Source organism: Dreissena polymorpha, chromosome 5, assembly GCF_020536995.1.
Source record: "Dreissena polymorpha isolate Duluth1 chromosome 5, UMN_Dpol_1.0, whole genome shotgun sequence".
NCBI lineage: Eukaryota > Metazoa > Mollusca > Bivalvia > Myida > Dreissenidae > Dreissena > Dreissena polymorpha.
This window is the reverse complement of record NC_068359.1, coordinates 96,348,332-96,371,183: the sequence shown is the minus strand read 5'-3', so window position 1 is coordinate 96,371,183 and position 22,852 is coordinate 96,348,332. Positions and strand designations below refer to the sequence as shown.

The window sequence follows — 22,852 nt, the reverse complement described above, 5'->3', positions numbered from 1 at the left end:
TTAAAATCTTATGATGCACAACATAATTATGGATTGGACGAGCTTTCGGGAAAGACCGACAGACCGACCGACCGACAGACCGACCGACAGACCGACAAAGTGACTCCTGTATAGCCCCCATTACCATTGGTAATGGGCGTATAATCAAATATGTTCAATATTTCCGTCCAGGTATTTTTTTAGAATTAAAAATATGTTCTTGTTTTCCCATAGGCATTAAATGAACAGTCATACAATAATGTGGCGTAATTCTCAATACTAATGTCAATATTCAATTTACTGCTAGTTATGTTATCAAGAATGTGTTCATATTCGTGATTATGGTTGTGCATACTGGTAAGATATATGCTAGACTTATCATCGTCGTAACACCAATTCAATTTTTTTATTGTAACTTTCTGTTCCCCCAAAAGACGCTTTATCAACATTTAGGTTAAAAGATATTTCGATTAGTGCATGCGGAGAGAATGACACATATTCATGCACAGAAAAGTTATAAATAAAGGGGAACAACTCGTGGTGGGCCGGTGCGTACTCGATTGTTCTACTACCGTAAGCCGTCATAAATGAAGTATCCACGCATCTAATCCAAAACGCTCATACATGTTATATGTGTTTGTTATGTTATGCCTTAACAAAGATCCATATAACAGCAGTACTTAAATATCTATTTCGTTCGCAGTCAACATTTAAGCATGTCCCTCCGTTTATAAGGTCTTATTGCCGCTCCTCACTTTACAGTGGTTATTTCCGTTGATCACAGTCATGACACCAAGTGTTTCTAGTACATATATTAAGATGTTTAAGAAAAGTCTCTTTACGAAATAAAACATATAGAAAGCACAACGTTCATAGAAAACGAGATAATAGAAGAAAAAAGAACGAAATAAAAACACTCGAAATAAAACTTTTACAAGATAGAGCATGTGTATCTCGAAAAACAGATGGCATCCACGACCGCCATATCAACGTTGCGCATATTAATAGCGATAGGAAACATAACACTTACGATTCTAAAGGAAAACATTTATGTATGCATTTGCATCGATGAAAAAAATTATGAATAAGATGGTATGACTTGGTTGTAGTTAAATTCATGGATAATGGCTAGAAGTTGTATTTAAATATTTGAGACCGAAGTATTACATCAAGCAAGCAAGCGTTCAAATCTGAGTTTATTATTATAACCATCTAGTATCCGTATTGTGGGGTCACCGTATATGTTCCAGAATGCAGCGTTTACTCGCGATTTGTATACATGTATATTCAGTGTAATTGATTGTTATGCAATTTCTATATTTATTGAAATTTATTTAATGAACACTAATTTACATAGAGGATATTGTATGCATATGACCATATTACAGTGTTTATTTTCATTAACTGGTCAAGTAATTCGATAATAATTGTAACACATACTACGGTGGAAATATCGGTAAGATGTTGCCGAAGACCTCATTGATGGAGATCAAAGCAACCATGACCTTTGTCTGTGTACCATGTGTTAGAGGAAAGTAAACTTAATTTAGTCAAAAAATGTGATATGAATGAGAAAAATATGGATACAGACAGATACAATTGGGATAATCTTTCATTTAAGTTATAAATGAGGTTATAATCATCCACTTCACCTCATCACATGAAAACAATGTGGTTAAATAACCTGGCATCAGTAACTAGATGTACCGAAAGTGCCCTTGCTCTGTAAAAGTACCGAAAGCGCAATGTAATTACCTGATGCGCACTGGATAATGTAAAGTAATGATTCGATCAGTAAACCAGTTACATTTTCAATGAAAAAATAACCTAAAACTTTCTGAATAATGCATTTTTCATGGACATTATAGTACGAATTTCATCTTTATGTATTGATAAACGCTATCGAAATCTTTAGCAATGCGCCACACCAATAACTGGAATCGATTGCTTGTCAATAAACACAGTAATAAAGCAATACTCGTGCACCTTTATTGTTACAAACATGGGTTAAATTTTGATATTTGGTACCATTCGAATGTTTTACTTAGGGAATAGATTGAGATTTTCTTATTTAATGTTTTGTTTAGCAACTTATATTACTGATTGCTCATCAAAACAGGTACATATAAATTGTATCAGGATTATCACCTTTCAAAACATAATCATGATCAGTTAACACCGTATTTGCTCGGACTGTCATATTAGAAGTTTAATAGTCTAAGTTAGTTACGTCATAGGCGATGTAGCCACCACTGTTTGAGGAAAGCCTTAATAAAGAACGCGATTTATTAAACAGACCAACACTCGTTAAGTTATCAAAATTTTTAAATGTAGTGTTTATTTAAAAAAATACAATTGCGCACTACAGTAAGTATAAAAAGTAATCGGCATTATTTGAGATCGCATTACTTATTAAATCTCTATTCATCATATACGATGATATCATCATTATTGTTTAAGTGCATCGTATTTTCATCATTTCTTGAATTGTATAAAATTAATAGTTGTATAACTATTATGCTCATTCTACAAACTGTGAATCAATAACACTGCTTTTAAGTTATTAATCCTGAACTTACAAGTATTGTTGTAAGCGATACGAGGCACTCCCTTCCAAAAAAAGAACCTTTTTGATTTGCTTATTTCATACTCATATTTTATACACAGGTTAATTAAATGCAAAATCAAACAGGCATTTGCGAAATATTATATACCTGTTTAATAAAGTAAACATTACTCTTGGAACAATTAACTAGCGAAATATTCCGTATATATTAAATCAGATCAAGTATCAATTGTGACGTTCGCAGTGATTGTGGGTATTGTTGTAAAAATGACGTTGTTGAGAAAAACATGATTTTAATATGTCAACTAAATTTGGCCCGATAACACGCTTTTTAAGCTGCGATTCCAATGAAAAAAACAATTTGTAATACTTTTAATGAGTAAGTATAAGACAACACGTGCACACGTAGTAGTTGTCTTTAGAAATTTGATAATATTTATTAACTATGACTGCGATATCGACAAAGGCCCTCAAAACGCTGTGTCGGTTTGCAAAATTGCGCAGCACACAACTGAGAAGTCTTTAAACGAATCAAATGGCTTAATGTTAATAATACAATCAATACACGATTGATTAATGGAAGGAGACATCATAAGAAAGGTAATTGTGGATTTTACAGAAGTATTCTCGTTTTTGTTTTGTCTTAATTTATCAGAAAACTTTAAATAATTAATAACCCGGAAGTGAAATTCTGACATTTTAAGGTCATATGACTTTGCACAAATCATCAGCAAAGTAAAACTGGTTCATTAAATAAGTGAAAAAATATGTCACACAAAAAATAAATGAACCACAATTACTTATGTAAGTATTCAAGATAATATTTTTCTTAAAGATGTAATTCATGATGTTGAATCGATTCGATTCATTGATAGTCAAAATTATGTCTAACATTATAAAAGTTACAATTGAAGAATCATTATCCAATCAAAACCATACATGAGTATGAGAATGAACATGTTGAAAAAGGTGATGTAGGCGATGATTCGGAATATTCTGGTCATTATTAATTTTTCTCAGATGTCCTTTTACATACTTATTCCATTGAATGTTCTTCTCAAGTTACCAGTAACAAAAAAACTACATTTTTGAAAAGGCATGTTGCTATTGGCATCTGTGCTTGAATCATTGCAGTGAAATGTTAACGTCACTGTTATTATTGAAATTAATTTTATTTACATAAAGCTATACACATTTATATCTGGTTGTAAAATCAGACATAGCAACAGATGACAACCTTACAATATCTGTAAACATCGACGAAGACCAAGTCAAAAGTTCTTCATTATAATATTGGACAAGAATTATGTAAAACAAGCTTTTTTAAAATATGTAATCGTAAAAACAAAATGCGGACAGAAGAACAGATCATAGAAGATTGAAGAAAGGCTAAAGAAAGACAACAATGGTGTTTACATTATATTGCTTTTCATAATTTAAATAAATGCTTCAATTATATTCTTGTTAATGTCAACTTTGAATGTTGAATAAAAAAACTGGGTAGCTATGTATATAATAAAAAAATATTGTGTACATTTTAGATGCCACATTTTTCTCAGTCATGAAATGTGGTTACTTTCTTCTGTACATGTTCCTTTGTTCCGTATATTGATAAAGAAATGTTAAATTAACCTCATTACACCCACCATTGACTGGGTTTGCAGGAATACACGACGTCTGCCAGTTTACATCAAATGCTCACTGATGGTAATTATCGAAAATGGCTTATTTGGCATCTAATTTCACTGTCCAAATTCCAAGACCAACGGCATATAAATAAATGGAAAAAAATAAATAGATACAATATATATGTTTTCATTAATTTTCGTTCCTTTGAAGATTACGTGATCGAAAGAAGATGATGGGATTACAAGATAGTGCTATTACATCAAGTAAGAAAAGTAAAGTTGTTGCAAGATCAGAGAGAAGCAACGAGAGTACTGGAGTCAAACACAGACAGAGAGTCGTGAGCGACGCAGCAGACAGACGCATCGAAGAGTGAAAGAGAAAGATCTGAAATATCGTCATGATATACGAAGAGGAGTAGACAATATACAGGGTGCAAGATATTCAAGACGAAATGCGGTTCTACCAAACGATCCAGAAGTATTTGTTACGGCAGTCTCAGGACTTGTTGACAAATCGACTCCACGGAAGAAACAACTAATAAAACCGAAACAACTGCTGAACACACCAATGTCAAGGAAAAATTATCCTTGTTGGAAAGTTAAAGCAAAAGTTTGACAGAAACACTGAAAAGCAACCGACAAAACTAAAACAACATCGGTAAAAGAATGTCATTCCTGAAAAAGTACAGGCTCAACAGAACATTGTCGACGTTTCTAGGTGTAAGTAACTCGTATGTAAGTACAAAGTCTGGTATTGAAAGTGAACATCCAAAACAATGTGAGAGGAAAGGTGCGACTAGTGCGTAGGGCATAACATCAATCAATGAATTCTTTGTGAGAGCCGATATATCTACAAATCTGCCTTCCGTCAAGAGGGTTAAGAAAGACCAAAAAGAAAGGCGTGTTCTTGATTGGCCCCTTGCTGTCGTTTACCAGGAGTTTCAGCAACTGAATCCGACTGTAAAAGCTTCCTACTCCACATTTGTCCGGAACATACCACAAACTGTGGAATCCACATAAAAACAGCAATGGTATGGTTGTTTATGTGACACTTGTACAAATACCGATTTGAAAATAAAAGTTTTGCAGCAAGTTGCAGCGAGATTCGGATCAGGCGTTGTGGTACGGGATCGATATGAGGCTGTCACTATCCCACTCTGCAAGAAGGAAGATGGGGCTGCATTTCATAAGCTACAATGTATCCAGAGGCAATGTGGAGAATGTGGGATCGATAGCATTGTGCGTTATTTCCAGCCGTTGGTTGAAGAAGCCTCTAATGAGACTATCGTATATTCAAAGTGAGAACGGGTCAAAAAGATCTACAAAGGGAAAGAAGTAGCCCAGATAATGCCTGTAGAGAGAGTGAGAGAGAGAGAGAGAGAGAGAGAGAGAAAGAGATATAGAGAGAGAGAGAGAGAGAGAGAGAGAGAGAGAGAGAGAGAGAGAGAGAGAGAGAGAGAGAGAGAGAGAGAGAGAGAGAGAGAGAGAGAGCGAGAGAGAGAAAGAGAGAGAGAGAGAGAGAGAGAGAGAGAGAGAGAGAGAGAGAGAGAGAGAGAGAGAGAGAGAGAGAGAGAGAGAGAGAGAGAGAGAGAGAGAGAGAGAGAGAGAGAGAGAGAGAGAGAGACTGGGCGAGAGAGCGCTCGCATAGCTGCCTCGCGCGTCTACGCTCTCCACTCTCTCTCGCGAGCTCTTAGCTCTCGGCTCTCCCTCTTCTGCCGCGCTCTCTCGTATCTCTAGAGCTAGTCTAAGAGAGAGAGGAGAGAGAGAGAGAGAGAGATGTGTGTGTGTGTGTCACTGAGGTAATCGTGAAACTTTCACAGGAGCTTGAAAAGTTGACCGAGCATTTGTTCAAATGGCAACTAACTCAATTTTCCTGGCTTCAGAACAATGTACCAAAGGGATGGGTTGCGCTGAATATGGACTTTGCTGAGAATAAATTCTGTGTAGCCCAGCAGGAAGTACAGAGTACCCACTTGTCTCACAACCAAGTAACTATACATCCAACAGTGGCATACTACAGATGTACAGAAGAAGACTGTGAAGACATAGTTACAGAAGGTTTGATATTCATATATGATGATAAAACACATGACGCAGCAGCCGTTCATGAATTTGTCATGCTGACAATTAAGGTTCCATCTTACACAGAAGCGGGGATTGACAATAAACAAGGAGATCCATTTCACGGAGGTATGCGCTGCACAAAATAAATCTAAAGTACCATTCACTGACATCTCCTTCTGCAAGAACGATTTAGGATTTCCCATAGAAAGACACTTTTATGGCTCCCGGCATGAAAAGGGGCCATCTGATGGGGCGGAAGCTGTGATGGAAAGTGTGGTAAGGAGAGCCGTTATGGATGGGAATACAATAGTGAAAAACTCGAGTGAATTCTACGAATATGACAGAATGAATATGACTATAGAGGATAAAACCCATAAATAACACTTAAGAGATCAGTATTGCATGTTAGTACCATTAGCAGGAACAGACAAGAAAGAAGAGATAATTGTAAAACCCTAAAAGGAACTCGCAAAGTCCAAGCTGTTCATTTTGTTATCAAGATGATCATCAGAACGCGAAATCTTAGCTGTTTGTACAATGGCTGTATCGGGGACGCACCTGCCTGTATAAATAGGGATAACATGTACTTTGATGAATGGAAGCAACATGACCTTCGTAAAGATGAGCAACAATAGCAAGGGGAAGAGCAACTGCACGAAATACTAGAGGGAGAGGAAGAGTCGGAGTGTGTAGATGAAACCTAGGTCCGAGAATTAGAGGGGGTACATAGACAAGAGGAAGAGGGCTTCCGGTTCATCACAAGGGAACTAAATCGAAAGATGACCAATTCAGCAGTGATTCAGAGTCTGACTTGTCATTGCAAGAGATTGAGTCCAGTTCAGATACATGTAATTCCATATTATCTGAATCAGATATAGCAGCAGGCTCAGATTCTGATCAGTCCTTAACTGTTGAACACAAGACCGTTTAAAACATAACATATGTTTCATCAGTGAATATCTGAAACAAAGTATATACTACACATGTTAACATGTGAAATATAGCAAATATTTTACAACTTAATGTGGATCATAGCAAATATTGCTCGAGTTAAAACGTGGAACATTGCATATCTTGTGCAAGTTTATATGTGGAACGTGGAAGATATTGCACAAGTTAATACGTGTAACATAGCAGATATTGCACACGTTAAAATGTACAGCTCTAGACAGCGAAAACAATTATTCAGGTTATATATCAGCTCTGAACTAAAACCCTTAATGCGCTAAAACCCGTCAGATCAAATCCTTCTAGTCTTTTATCTGATCATACAAAAGCTAATTCTATTTGGTTCTTAACGTAATTTGCATGACTTAATTTGGCATTCTTACTTCTTTATTGCTTTTGAGCCAGCGTTTAGGACTCGTGCTTATTACAATAAGTGATTTTTTTTAATGAAAATCGTAAATGCAACATATGACATTTTCTGTGTACAGAGTGAAAAATCATAGAACAGATAAAAACGTTGATTTGTAGTTGTACAAATTAGGAATTGTACAGATTAAAAAGGTATTCCCTGTAATTTGTTTGTAGTAAGTTGTAATCCTGTCAGCCTTTATTGGTTCAGTCCATTGACATTGACGTTATTGACATGCGAATTGACACACCCAATTAATGCACTTACGAAGGTAAAATTGTTTGATGTACCATACGGATGTATTACTATTACATATTTCAGATAAATTGTTCATAACAATCTCCTTGTAATATTGTTATTATTTTCGAGTATTTTCGTCTCAGACTTTTTACAACTTTAAGTCTATGGGTGATCACTAGGCTGTTATAGTTATATGTTGGAAACCATAGAGTAAGATTATGTATTGTGTAAGGTGATGTTATGGATTGCTTCACGATGTTGAATATCACATGTGAAAAGTTTAGTATCAGACATCTGTACTTAAAACGAACTTCCTTACAATCATATTGCTAAATGAACGATTGAATATTCATTCAAAGTCAAGATTGACTCCGACAATACCGCCAAAGGAAAAAAATGTTTAAATAAACGTTTACATGCGCCAAAGCGATTATTATTCAATAAATTTTTATCTGCGCATCAATGCGAATTTTTTTCCAGTTAATTGGTCATGGATCCGAATAAACGGTGTTGTGCGAAGTTACACATGGATCATTTGTATGTTGATGGTTATTGCTGTAGGGAAACGGGCGAAAACGACTTTGTTGTGGGTATTGTTAATCATAGTTGATCAGTTATAAATTGTGTGGGAAACATAGGTATGACGTTTAACAAACTGCTGGAATGTTTCCTTTGAACTATTTGAACATAAATTAGTTTTAGAAACATATGATGAATTCTTCTTTAATATAAAGCGTTTGATAGACGGGAAAGGTGTACAAGAGCTTAGTAAAATGATGTCTAACTTACAGGTCGAGTGAAGTTGATGCCACATTTGATAAATGTTTGTCTATTAAGCCACCGCTGTTACACGCCTTATAACATATGTCGTAAAAGTATATTTTAATGTCAAGTATTTGCCTGCTGACCTAAGCGTTTTTATACAAAAAAAAGACAAAAATGTGCCACATGGAGAGAACTATGTTACCAGGCCGAGGTTCTTTATAAATTTCAAATTGCGAAATAGCCAAAAGCATCTATAGGTTTTCGTAACATTTTTGTCTTGTCGTACATATCGGGATCGTTGTAACGAGGATGTGATCTAGGAATTGGAAACGATTGCGTTCAATAGTATAACATAGAGTTTAACCACCTGTGTTGGAACTCAATTAATATCGATAACAGCATTTAAAACTATTTTTATTTCAGAAAAAAGAAAATGGTACTTGTTAAGCTAAACACTTACAATACATATAACGATTTTAATGCATGTTTGTAATGACCAGATATTTTGAATTTACTTTTTTGGTTACGAAAAAAAGAAAAAATACATCATTTAACTGACTTGCTTTGACTATTTGTGATAATGAGATTTGGTAAAGCATTTCGATTAAACATCCTAAACAGTTTTAACTTTCGTTTTACAATGGTGAAGTAAATGTTGGATTGTTTAAAAATAAAGAAATCAATACATTGTGTAAAAGGCGATGTTTGTGGAAGTTAATGTTTACTTCTGAACACGTTTTCACAGCTAGGCTTTACTCATAATTTATATCCAAATGGTTGAGACACCCTCACACAATCATTCCATTGATAACAAGCAACGAAAGCTGATATCGTCGAAATTTCATTTGTCCACGTAATTATGGTTCTTGCATTTTTTAAAGCATTCGGTTTTCATTTGATGGGGAAAAGATGGTTTAAGCATTTATAAAACTAATCGACGATACTCACGTGTAAACGTTTTGCGTGATTTAAATAGCGTATTTTTATAATGTTTATTTTATGTTCATTATATAATACCACAACTACACTACAATACAATTTACAGTATACTATTACTGCTATTACTACTACTTCTACTACTGCAGTTAAATATTTGAACTATGCTATGAGCGGAAATATTTGAACTAAGCTACGAGCAAACATATTTGAACTAAGCTATGAGCGCTAAAGCTCAGTATGCGAATGAGGCATGCGTTCATGTGAAGTAAAGTAAATAATTTCAGGTCACCAATCTATCTGGGTTGACAGCAATACATTAAACATGTTTACCAACGCGATGTTCAGTCTAAAGTAGCAATGTTTTTATAGTAGCTGGCGGTACAACGTGAACTGATGTGCAATTGTGAGCCGCATGGTTCTCATTCTAAGCTACAGCTATGGGGCGTATTTTGAAAAGTGTTTTATGTAAAAAGCCTTTGTTGCGTTAGATTCGTGGACGCGTGCGGAGTTCAGTGTTTTATGATTTTAAGTGTTTATTTCGTGTGTGATTTTTGAAAAACTGGAATGTTTAAATCGCCTTGGATTTGTTGTCAAACGATTCAAGGAAATAGGATAAAGTTGAAGTTTTCACTTCTAATCACTGGTAATTATACGTTATTTTCATGGAGTAATCGTACTTTAGATGCAGGGATATCAAAGCCACATGCACTTGTATTATAATAACCTTGGTATATTTGTCAGTTGTGTGATATATTACTTTGGGTTACCACTTTAATTTAAAGTATATTCTACGTACACATACGATTCATCCATGATGCCAATGTTATCTTTAACATTTTGTTTGCGTATCAAATGTACTTTGCTACATATCCTATTAAAAGCTGTGCACTAACAACAGATGTCAAACAAGTGATATTTGTTTTTGAAAGATAAATAATGGCTTTAAATGTGGATTAATACACATTGTGAAGAAAGTGATTCTTTTTTCTCCAAAGCAATTCAGAATTTACAATTCGATCGATCATACATGGACATCAATAATACGTGTTGCACCAATACAAAAAGTGTCTGATTGCTTCATTCGTACAAATATTTTCTTTTCTTATTGAAGCGGCTAACACTGTTGAAAATAAATCTAAGGTATAACAAACACACTGCAATGTCTATTAACATGTCCTTATCAGATAAAATGTTGAAGCGTTGTCTTCCCATTATCAAAAAATGTTATTGGATTGTCCTCTAATCGACGTTCAGTGTACGATATGAATCAGATATCAGGTTTTAATACCAATTATTTAAGCATCAAAATGCTAATATTATTTTTGATCGTGATTAAATTCAATAAATTATTTGGCAGGATGAGTTCGTTACCGTTTATGGTTAAAGCATAGTTGAATGTATACAAATTACCATTCAAATCGTAGGCTGGATAGAAGGCAAACTGAAACTTAATGTTTGGTTTATTTGTTTTGTATACCTAACTTTGTTGTAGTGTTTTATGACATTCAATGTGAAATGTAATTGCACCTTCCGATTAGGAAACATGTTAAGCTATCTAACGCCTATTTTGAACTGAAACATCGTTTCTGTGCAGTCCGCACAGGCTAATAAGGGACGATTTCTTTCAAACAAACAAAAAAATGCGGAAAGTGTCGTCCCTGATTAACCTGTGCGGACTACGCAGATACATACATAAATTGTTGGAAATATATTATGTAACTTAGTTTCTTATGTTCACATTGTATGTACAACGTAAAGAAAGTTATTGGTGGATGCTTCTCTGGCAATTATACTGACTTAACTTAAAAATTATTTGTAAGATACAACCAGAAACAATTATACAGACAAATAAATAAAGTTTCGGATATATACGTATAAAGCTATTAGACATTATCAAGAAACCAAACTTCATCCATCTTTAGGAAAGAGGAAAACGCATCCCCGGAGAATGTGACAGACCTTTTGTATTTTACCTAACGGTTTACATTAAGGGTTATGTGTTCATAATGGATGATCGTAGAGAGAAGTTTAAGTCATAATAACCATCGCTATATATGCCTTGTGCATTTGTATTCTTTGTTCTTTGTACTTTTATACTGAACTAAAAGTGGTCTAGACTATTTCGAGTGTAATTCTGTATTGTTTTGGCGCCAGGTTGTGGTCTGTATTAGATAATCTTGTTTTGTTTTATAATCTCTCTTTGCCAATTGCATGTTTTGTAATAAGTCCCAGTGGGTAGCATGTTGAAGAGTATTATACAGGTGTCTTAAATTGCGATGATCAATATTTTCAGTAAATTAAGTCGATGAATCAACGAAAAATAAACGTCGTGATGGAGATTTTGAACGAACTTACACTTATTGTGATAATTAGTTATATAGGAATTCCAAAACCTAAATTGATATTACGTACTTAAAAACCGGATAGGAAAGTCTTAATTTCTTAATGTGGTATATGGTATGTTACCATGCCACATCTAAATGTGGTATGGTAACATAGTTTTAATTAGTTACAAAGCCAATCTTTCGTTCGCTCGTAAATGTTCGGATACCGTCGCGGGAAATTCACATGGAATATATTGTCACACACATACAATACAAATGAAAATTTTTGTATCTCGTAAAGTATGTTACCAGACTACATCTAGCGTGTAAATTTTGGCTATTGGCACAAGGAACACTGATATTTTATGTGTTATTTATGTGTTTAATTTTCGAAATATGATATAAAATATTCGTTGATTTTTAGTGCGGGGCTTTAATTTTAATAATGTGAAGGCCATTGAATAAGAAAAATGAATGCAAAGTTGACGTAGCATGTTTGTTAGAATATAATTTATTATAAATATTAGTAACATAACATTAAAGAAAGTTACAATTCAATGAAACATTGTGCAGACGTTTGAGGGAACGATGCAAATTCTTAACATTATAAGGCAGAATGTTCAGGAGCATATACGTCTACATTCATACTTAGATTGTTCTCAGACATCTCAACACTTTATATCCCGAGCTTCAATTCTCCAGAGATGAGACGTTGGGAATTCGGAGGAAATATTAAGTGTATCCATCACGCATACCTATTGCAAAGTGACCACAACAAACGCTTGGTTCCGATGCCTATATATATTCAACTACGCTATGTCGATATATGTTGTTTGCCGAGAGACTGCTTGTGCGTTTGTTTTTGTTCGATTCAAAATATAAAAACAACCATAGAAACATTCGTTAGTTTTTTACACTGCTAGACATCAGTCTTATCTATAAAAGTGAGTTGGAATATTAATATGAGCCGTGCTCTGTGAAAATGGGTTTCAATGAATATGCGTTAAGTGTCGTCCCATATTACCCTGTGCAGTCCGCACAGTCTTATCTGGGACGACACTTTCCGCCTTAACTACATTTTTACCAAGAAAAGACTTTCTGTAAACGAAAAATATTATAAAAGCATAACGTGTCGTTCCTGATTAGCCTGTGCGGACTGCACAAGCTAATACGGGATGACACTTTACGCATATGCATTAAACCCTTTTTTAACAGAGCACGGCTAATATATTCTATGCGAGTCACGTAGCCGAACTGTAATGAAGAAGTATTCTATTCAAATTCCAGCCTTATATGTCTTGTTACTACACTGATGCAATCGGATATAATATAATTAGGTCCGAATTAATTGATTTATATGAATACAGTGTAAAGCGAATGCGCAGAAAGAAGATGTTGGTTTGTGCCGTCTATCGTAAATGTTTTAACAAAGTTTAAAACGACTATGCCATTTGAAAGGGGTCCGAAAGGACAACATCTAAGCTTTAGTTAAACCATGGAGCAAAAACATATTAGTCTATGATTTAATCTAACTGAAGATTGGTTTAATCAAAATAGACCAAATTAATTACCCTTGGCAAATTGTATATCACATAATCCAAGAAGTGTTTATAATTTAATAAATGTTTCCATTTATATTATGAAAGTCCGTGCTATGAGACACAAGAACGTTGATGATATTGTCAAGCTAACGACAACATTGCTCTTTGGAAGTAATATTTATGTTTGATATAATAGTTATATTAAACGGCACACGATACCATTACAATAAAGTATTACACTATTTAAATGAATTGTAATAATAAAAAATGTACAATCGTTTAAAAAAATTGTTTCAATGTTTCCTTTATAAATGTTCATGTTTTGAATTTGCTTTCGCATCATAACACTGTTTTGTTTTTGTTGACAGTCACACATGTTATGTTGATATCGAAAACATATATATAGTATTAATCCATGTACTTTTCATTTTAAAGTGTGCGTAATTATTTCTCAAGTGAGAGTGACATATTATAAAAATCTTTAAGTAATAACAAACAGACACGGTGACAAGATCTAAACGCCACAGTAAGGTCGCCGTGATAAGCTTTTCGCATGTACCTGATATGACGATATATAAATCAGTTTGGTTATTTGGATCCAGCGAACCCCCGATAGACAGTTTATTTGACCTTGATAGCGCTTAAATAACAATCAAATACTTTTATCAGTGTTTAAAGCACATAAACCCTCAAAATCAACGAATATTTCGTACAATATGTCAAAACATGTGAACGCATAAAAACTCAATCTTTCTTATAGCAACAGCAAAACTTTCAACGCTAGATGTGCTCTTGTAACATAGATTTAACAAGATACATAATGCTCTTGTTTGTTTCCTTTGCGGGACAATGTTATGAACACACGTTTATGCACCAAGAAATTTTCGTGTGTCGTTTAAATAGATATCGTTGCTGGAAATTAAAATTGGATATATTGTGCCCCCAAAAAACGAGCATCTTGTATCTCGTTAAATTTAAGTTACCATAGAGTATCTAGAATTGAATATTTTGGCTATTGTAATTAGGAAAACTGTTTTTTAATAAGTTGATTTTATTATGCTCCCCCCCCTCAAAAACAATTGGGGGAACATATAGTTGCCGCTTCGTCCGTCCGTGTGTCCGTCCGTGTGTCCGTTCGTCCGTGCAAAATTTTAGTCCGGGCTATTTCTCAGCAACTAATGACCGGAATTCAATGAAATTTTATGGGAAGCTTCACTACCAAGAGGAGATGTGCAGATTATCAGCCAGTTCTGGTCGGATGATTTTTAACAGAGTTATGGACCTTTGAAATTTTCCATTAACTGTACATGTAGTGCAATTCTTGTCCGGGCCATTTCTCAGCAACTAATGACCGGAATTCAATGAAACTTTATGGGAAGCTTCACTACCAAGAGATGTGCATATTGTCAGCCGGTTCTGGTCGGATGATTTATCACAGAGTTATGGCCTTTTGAAATTTTCTATAAACTGTACATATAGTGTAATTCTTGTCCCCCCAACTACTAGACGTTTCCTTTCATCTTTCATCTGAATATAAATTGCAATATTGTGACAAAAAAAACTTTGGGGAGCATCACCCGTCTCCGACGGTTTCTTGTTTTACGAAATATTTTGCGAAATATTCGTTATTTTTGAGTATTTGTGTTACTTTTAGTGACCTTCTTGTGTAAAAGGTTTCGATATGGACAGAGTTTGTTTTTTTTAAATACGGTTTCGAGAGCTACCCGAACAGGATGATGTAGCCAAAAGAAAACGGTATTGATGTACATACAAATCGTATACATGTGTTGTAGTTTTGCGTAATGTGTGCTGTTCCGTAATACGATATTTTGTTGAACACTGATAAAGAAGCCATAGTAAAACTCACCATTTCAGTTGCGCAAAGGGCAATCTGAGGCTGTCCGGTTAGTCCAGTGATTGGTACACAAGCTCACCTAGGCGAAACGGGTTCAATCCTTTTCCCGGAAGTATGTGAGTTTGTTTGTGGTCTCCATACCGGACAGGTGGGATTTCCTTCTGGCACTATAACCCTCCCCCCCCCCCCCTCCAAAAAACAACCCCCCAAAACACCAAATCAATATTGACGATCTTGCAGTAATTATAAGAAGTAGCCCGAGATGGCAGCTAAAATTCATTCAAACTTCGTCCCCAACTTTCGTGAGACTGGTAAGTTAATAAGTTTGGATAGCTGTCGTACTCTCCGGATAGCCTCATAATACAACGGAAGGACCTCATTATTTTTCACACAAACACGTAAGTTAAATGTAAAATTGCGGTCTTTAAATCACACACATTTCATTTAAATCATTGATGGGGTTTGAACATTTATACAACAACATATTTTTTCCTGAATTCGCTACTGGAAATGAATATTCGTTTAAAAACGCGCTACTAACAGATGCTTATCAGACTATACGTTAAAGACGTGGATATCCAGTATGAAAAGAGGATAGGGACCGTGCTCTGTACAAAGGGGGTTTACTGCATGTATCAGACTATACGTTAAAGACGTGGATATCCAGTATGAAAAGAGGATAGGGACCGTGCTCTGTACAAAGGGAGTTTAGTGCATGTATCAGACTATACGTTAAAGACGTGGATATCCAGTATGAAAAGAGGATAGGGACCGTGCTCTGTACAAAGGGAGTTTACTGCATGTATCAGACTATACGTTAAAGACGTGGGTATCCAGTATGAAAAGAGGATAGGGGCCGTGCTCTGTACAAAGGGGGTTTACTGCATGTATCAGACTATACGTTAAAGACGTGGATATCCAGTATGAAAAGAGGATAGGGACCGCGGATATCCAGTATGAAAAGAGGATAGGGACCGCGGATATCCAGTATGAAAAGAGGATAGGGACCGCGGATATCCAGTATGAAAAGAGGATAGGGGCCGTGCTCTGTACAAAGGGGGTTTACTGCATGTATCAGACTATACGTTAAAGACGTGGATATCCAGTATGAAAAGAGGATAGGGACCGTGCTCTGTACAAAGGGGGTTTACTGCATGTGCGTTAAGTGTCGTCCCGTATTTGCTGTCCGCACAGGCTAATTAGGGACGACACTTTTCGCATATATGATATTTTCTTTTCAAGAAAGTTTCTTCTTAGCACAAATTCAGTTTACGCGGAAAGTGTCGTCCCTGATTAGCCTGTGCAGATTGCACAGGCTAATCTGGGACGATACTTTACGCACATGCATTAAACCCTCTTTTCACAGAGCGCGGCTAATATTGGTGTTATCTTCGGATCGAGCTTTCTTTTACCTTCCTTTGCATGAACTAGAGGTTTTAAGTTTTTATACTTTAAATTTAAATTGTTTCTGTTATTTATTTTCGTGATAAAATTCAATCAATTATTTGGCAGACAGAACGCTTAAACGTTAAGAGTGAGCGCATAGTTTAAAAGTCATACATGACTATTTGATATAGTAGCCTAAACTTGAAAGGCGAAACTAAACATTATAATTGGGTTTTTTAACTTATGCTGATTTCTTGCTTTGTTCCTTAACTATGAAATGTATTTGTATGATATTCATATAAGTGAAATTTACATGTTCAAAAACATATTTGTTTGTTGGAAAATGTACGGTGAAAAAAAAAAGATAATGACCCATTAGGAGTCAGCAAAGATCATAGCCGTATTTAGTAGTGTAGCATTTGCTACAATATTTCTGTTTGAAATTGTGCACAGAGGCCAACATGTATGTGCGAACTGTCTTCCCAGGTGAACCTGTGTAATCCGCACGGGCTAATCAGAGACGAAACTTTCAGCCTAAACGGCATTTTAACGAAGACGCTACTTACTTTAATCGAACAATACAGGATATGCGGAAAGTGTCGTCCCTGATACGCCTGTGCAGTCTGGAAAATTTATGCATGAAAATTTGGCACCTTTTTCGATGAGTACGACTTATGTCTTTAACTTGGCGCAGTTTACTATAACGGCGGTTTGTGGTGTTGTTTCGTTAGGTTTAACATTTACGCAAGTAATTCAGAAGCGCATCAACCATTTTCACGTTAAAATGTGACAATACTTATGACAGAAAGATATTATTTTGTGAATGAGCGTATGTTAAAGGTTAAAGTTAAAGGTGCGGTTTATAGTCTGCTTCGATAACGTATGCATTTTCAGCCGACTTCGACATTAACCCCCCGATCACTGGGATTTAACTCGTCCGTTTACATATGCCAGCCTAACTGGTACCGATTTATACACTCGAGTGGAGAGGAGCAAACGTGTGATTTTATTTTTTTTGCTCAGAAAAAAAAATCCAGTGCCTAACTGGATTCGAGCCAGGGACCTTCCTATCTTTAGACCAGCATCTTACCACTAGACCACTGTCCCGCTGTCGGTTTGACGGTATCAGTTAATATAATTTAGAAGTTGTGTTTGGGTAAAGAACCATACATCTTCAGCAAAAAAAACCATTAAATATTATTAAGTTATATTGCTATTGTATTGTATTAAACGCACATTATCAAAAGATCTAATGTAAGAACGAAGAGAAAATGCAACATTCTTGCACTTTAAGATTACATCAGGACAGAGATACTTCATGTAACAACAGGTGTGCCACTTTATGTAAAGACTGTTTACATTGTTTTAGATTTCGAGTCTTTTTTCCAAAATCGTTGAAACGATAATTATTTTTTATATTTATGTTTCGAATTTTAAAATAACACAAACCTCGTAAGCGCAACAGTGACTGGCTACACGTATTACATTTTTATAACACTTGTTGGTAGTTATGGTCATTTGTTGCTCTTCTCAACGGTGTGTTTCTACAGGTGTCGTATTGCGTTTCCCATATGCAAATAATTCGATGAATAAGACATCAACGAAATAAAACATAGAGTGAAGCATCTGAACGTGTGTCGGTCATATACGATCAAATATCTTCATTGAAGGACAGGGCGTAATGGGTATGGTGTCCTCATAGAGACCCGGAGATCATGGGTTCGATCCCCTTTGTGGAAGCGTTCTTTAGATCTTCCCCATAGACATCAAGTACTGGTTCTAGTCTTGAGAAACGGACTCGAGAGTGTTTCAAATAAGCTTTAGGCTTTGTATGCAATCGAGCTAAAATAAGCAGATTGAAAATACCTGAATAAATTTTCTGGCGACGCAATCTGACTCAACGACTAGTTAATTCATACATTCGTACGACATTCTCAAAAAAAAGGGACATCTATACATATCGTATGGAAATAAAGGATATATTAATTAAGCAACTTGGATACTATTTGAATATTTATAAGCGTTAATAACCTATGTATTGCTATGGAACACATCTTTTTTATTGTATTGCAATAGGATTATGCGAAAACATAAGAACTTTTAGTGCAGACAAAGCTATTTGATAACCTATTATCCTATTTAGGAAGCTATTTTGGCTTGTTACAACCCAATACATATGCAGGCAAAGCTATTTGATAACTTATTATCCTATTTCGACAGATATTTTGGCTTTTTACAATCCAATACATAACTCTTCAGAGACGATAAGTTGAAATTTAGGAGAAAGTATACATTGTATGAATTGTCAATCTAATAATAAAGTTACCGAAACAACATATTAGCCGCGCTCTGTGAAAGGGGGGTTTAATGCATGTGCATAAAGTGTCGTCCCAGATTAGACCGTGCAGTCCGCACAGGCTATTCAGGGACGACACGTTCCCCCATAACTAGATTTTCGCTTAGAAGATACTTTCTTGAAACGAAAAATATAATAAAAGCGGAAAGTGGCGTCCCTAATTAGCCTGTGCTGACTGCACGGGCCTATCTGGGACGACTCTTTACGCATATGCATTATACCCCTTGTTCACAGGGTACGGCCCAATATTGTTAACGATCCACTTATGTAATCCATAGGCATTGAGCGGTGTGATCTTATCATGAGCCTCGCCCTGCGAAAACGTGGTTTAACGCATGTGCGAAATGTGTGCGTCTGAGATTAGCATGTGCAGTCCATATATGTATTTAGCACCGTCTTCCTTGTCGGTATAAGGACTTTGCAGTGGATTTTCACGCGGTTGTGGCTTCAAGTCAACCATTTCAGCAATATCTTTTGTTTCACATCAGTCTCTAAATACATGTGATATAACAATAAAAATGTCAGGCTACTTTTGTATCTGCGCCAGCAAAATACGAGATCGGGACTGTGTCGGTGTAAGGAGTTTTCAGAGGCTTCACACGCGGTTGTGGCTCCAAGTTAACCATATAGGCAACATATTTTTTCTCACATTAACTTAAAATGCGAGTCTTCAATTCAATCTTAACGTTTTTGAAAATTGAAGGATTTGATGTTTTCATCGCTCTATTTGTATGCATTGTCATGGATCAGAATAACAAACTCTTTTTATCAATGGATAAATTAAGAATAGTTTAAGTTTAAAAGTCGTTAAAACGGAGATTTACTGCTGTAAGTTTTAGTGCAATATTGAAATTAACAAGATAACTTCACGAGGTCAGTTTATTGAAATTATACGCATAACGTACATTGTTGAAGATATAATATTGGATGGGAACATAAACTTATATATATTGTAGTTATGTATGTTTTATTTAAACTCCAAACTTGGAATTTAAAATGATAGCACAGTCTTTTATTAACAAAGTAAGTCCAATACAAAATCATCAATTTAATTATTCAAAGATAGATCGTAAAAGTAAAACCCATTCAAGTAAACATTATTGCTATTTCTCAATTGATTAAAATATTTTCATTCTTATTGAAGTGGATTTACATTTTTGTAAGTAAATATTGTTGTAACGAACACGTCTTAAAGGAGCTTTTATCAGGTAACTTGTAATGGCCTGTCTTCCAAAAAGTAGGTAATTGCATTTTTCTGATCGATTTATTTGGAATTAAATATTAGGACTTCAAATACCGATTATTTGAGCATCAACCTCAGCTTCCGTATATTATTTATAACCGTGATTAAATAAAATATATATTTGCAGAGTCAATATGTTATATTGTTAATGTGTTTTTAATATCAACAAATGACTATGCGGGCCTTTGGATCAACAAAAGCCAAGTAAATTAAGATATTATATTTATATTTAGTTCTATTTTATTGCACTGTATAATGCAGCATGATTCGTGTAAATACAACATTGTTTACACCTCCCTATCAAGCTATTATTCCGGTGGAATGAACGGAACAACATTTTACAAGGGTCTTTAAACAATGTGCAAATTGAAACGCCTGAAATAGTTAATGAACAATAAAACATGGTTGCCGAACGCTAAGAGATTCATAAGTAGATTTCGAGTGTTTATAACACAATCAGCCAACATTTGATCACTGCGTTAGGGTTTTAAAATGCTAAGACATTAAACATATGCCAAAACAAACTAACTTTCATCGCTGTTTAATAATTTAGAGAGAAACGCTCCCTGATCAATAACTGATCGTATGAAGTAACCACACCATTGTAAATAAGCGTCAACTTATAGAGAAAGCGTACTTTTTAAGTACGCGTCAACTTATAAAGTAAGCTTCAACATGTCAAGTAAGCGTCAACTTATTAAGTTTGCTTCAACTTATGTAGTGCGTGTCAACTTATAAAGTAAGCTTCAACATGTGAAGTAAGCGTCAACTTATTAAGTATGCTTCAACTTATGTAGTGAGTGTCAACTTTAAAAAAAAGCTTCAACATATAAGGTATAAGTCAACTTATAAAGTACGCTCCAAATTATGAAGTGGATATCAACCTTTAAAAGTAAGCTTCAACATGTAAAGTAAGCGTCCACTTATAAAGTAAGCTTTAACTTGTGCAGTAAGCAACGATTTAAATGGTTAGCGGCAACTTATAAAGCATATTGATTGAGTTATCAATTTGTAATAAATAAAGTAAGCTTCAATATGTGAAGTGAGTGTAAACTTTCATCGTTATGTTGAAACATGTAAAGTAAGGGTCCACTTATTAAGTTAGCGTCAACTTATAAAGTAAGCGTCAACTTATAATGTAAGCGTCAACTTATTAAGTAGGCGTCAACTTATAAAGTAAGCGTCAACTTATAAAGTCAGCGTCAACTTATAAAGTAAGCGTCAACTTATAAAGTAAGCTTTAACTTCAGTATGAAGCGACGATTTATAAAATTAGCGGAAACTTATGAGGCGTATGGGTAGTCTTATTAACATGCAAGAAAAAATCTCAATCGTGGACGTACAACATGCTACTCTGACTTTACGGTCACGATTTGATCTGTCTTTTTACAAATTGTCAATACCCGCTCGTTAGACCAGACATCAATAGAAAGTTCAGCCTTTTTTATTTTTCGGTAGTGTATTGTGTTGTTATTTGTGTTTTATGTATGACCTTCAAATGAAATTATATCGTTCACTAAAATGCAATGATTTGATAATAAACATTGAGGTGTAGAATGGTCGCGTAGAATTGCGTCGAACCTACGTTTCTATGCACGATATTTACTCTGCAATAGCCCAAGAAAAGATAACATTTTGTGCATGTAAAGAGATCGTTTTCATTCATTACATGGTTAAAACTCTTAACCAAACGTTGAAAAATTATACATTGGAAAAAAAGTTATTTGTAATTTAAAGATATCAAATGTCGTTCTGCTTCAAGTTTTAAGATTGTTCATCAAAAATAAAATCCTTTTTATTATTAGGGCATTTTGGATATGGTAACGTTTTATAAAAAATATTTCATCAAATGTCTGAAGTAGCACACACGCATAGCAACCACCCAGACGAGATTATAACGCAATATCTGAGGGGGAGAGACTATTCTCATCTTTAACACCTGTTTCATCGCTTTTTGAGAATACGTTTCACAATCGTAAGGATTACGTGCTACGTTGTGCGTCGAGATAGGTAAATTGATAATTAGTTTCGTTACCCTTTGTATTTTCGGCCTTAACCCATTTATGCCTAGTGGACTCTTCTATCCTTCTAATTTGGATAAATTTATTTAAAAAAATAAGGGATGACTTGTATATTTATTCAGTGTTCCAGCTGGCCTGAATTGAAGGGCGCACCTCCCTGCCCCTCCGAACCTCCGTCATGCCTTTCCTAGCCCCCCCCCCCTTGCCCTTATTTTTTTACATTTGATTATTAATAAATCTCTTATTACATAGTAATTAATTTACTCCTTACTGTAGACAGTATATTTGAATGGCTTTTATAATAATGGTAATAATAGATTCTAACAATTATTATATCAAATAAATTAACATGCAACCGGAAGCAGTCCAGAAACGCCAGCGCGCTCAAAAGTGCCCTTTTGACAAAATACTGCGCGTGGAAAGCGCCCTTTTGACAAAAAGGACCCCCCCCCCCTGCCCTTTTCAAATCCTAGCTGGAGCAATGATTTATTTCCATATGAAATTATTTCTTACAGAAATTCCTTTAAGCAAACAGCGCAGACCCTGATGAGACGCCGCATCTACGCTATTTGCCAAGGCATTCTTTCT

General features: G+C 35.2%; 1 protein-coding gene and 1 long non-coding RNA gene across 31 annotated transcripts in view; one reads left to right on the top strand and one right to left on the bottom strand.

The window, feature by feature from the left end:
• Window positions 1–22,852, bottom strand: part of LOC127881542 (uncharacterized) — a 533,182-nt gene that overhangs the window by 370,218 nt on the left and 140,112 nt on the right. The window lies entirely within an intron of this gene.
• Window positions 9,907–22,852, top strand: part of LOC127881572 (uncharacterized) — a 29,892-nt gene continuing 16,946 nt past the window's right edge. Inside the window, exon 1 of the long non-coding RNA XR_008050152.1 lies at window positions 9,907–10,181. This is a non-coding gene — a long non-coding RNA (uncharacterized LOC127881572). The remainder of the gene's footprint in view (window positions 10,182–22,852) is intronic.